We start from the raw sequence: 1,127 nt of genomic DNA, 5'->3' as shown, positions 1-1,127 counted from the left end.
TAGGAACAAACAGAGCATATCGCAATAACGGTTATACATAACAGATCTACAGTCAATACTACTGAAAACATGTTTTCTAAACATCTCTGCTCTTACTTAATATACTGCTTGACATGTTAGCTAGAATAATAAAGCAAGAGAAAGAAATAAAAGGTCTTCAAATAGGAAAGGAAGACATCAAACTATTCCTGTTGTAGATGGTATAACCCTATGCTTAAGAAACCCTAAGGATTCCACCTGAAACTCTTGACTGTAACAAACAATTTTAGTAAAGTATCAGGATATGAAATCAACATAAAAATCAGCACCTTTCTATATAGCTCTAGGAAATCTGCAAAGAAAGACACCAGTAGGGGGGAAAGATCTTATTCATGACAGCTTTAGAAAAGTAAAACACCTAGTAATAAACCTAATCAAAGAGCTGAACGTCATCACAACAACACTTTAAAACTGAAGAAATACAAGCTCGCTCAGTGGTCAAAAGCACTTGCTCTTCAAGAGAACAAAGGTTCAATTCCCAGCACCTATATGATGGCTCACAGCCATCTGTAACCCCAGTTCTAGGGGATCCTATGCTGTCTTCTGACCTTCAAGTGCACCAGGCAAGCATATGGTGAGAATACATACATGCAGACAAAATACTCATACCCATGAAATAAAATAAGGAAACTGAAAAAGACATTAGAAGACGAAAACACTTCTGTGCTCAAGAATTGGCCGAATTTTCATTGGCAAAAGCAGTATATAGATTCTATAACATCTCTATCAGAATATTCTATCACCTTCTATCAGAATCTGAACTCTGTGATTCACAGAAGTAGAAACTAGTCCTAAAATTCACATGCAAGCACAGCTGTGTTTAAAGAGCCAAAATGATCCTAAGCAGAAAAACAAGCCCAGAGGTGTCACAACCCCTAACCTCGACTATTAGAGCCACCATAACAAAACCAACAAGGTTTCAGGAGGGAAAAAACAACCATCCCGGTAAACCAATGAAACAGAAGAGAGGGCCTGGGAATAAACTCGCACAGCTACAGTACCTAATTATTGACAAAAATGAACAGTTAGCCACTGCGGTCGGAATGTAAACTGGTGCAGCCAGTCACTATGGAAATTGCTATGGGGTA

The sequence above is a fragment of the Microtus ochrogaster genome, chromosome 19 (assembly GCF_000317375.1).
Source record: "Microtus ochrogaster isolate Prairie Vole_2 chromosome 19, MicOch1.0, whole genome shotgun sequence".
NCBI lineage: Eukaryota > Metazoa > Chordata > Mammalia > Rodentia > Cricetidae > Microtus > Microtus ochrogaster.
Note: the sequence above shows the minus strand (reverse complement) of the source record.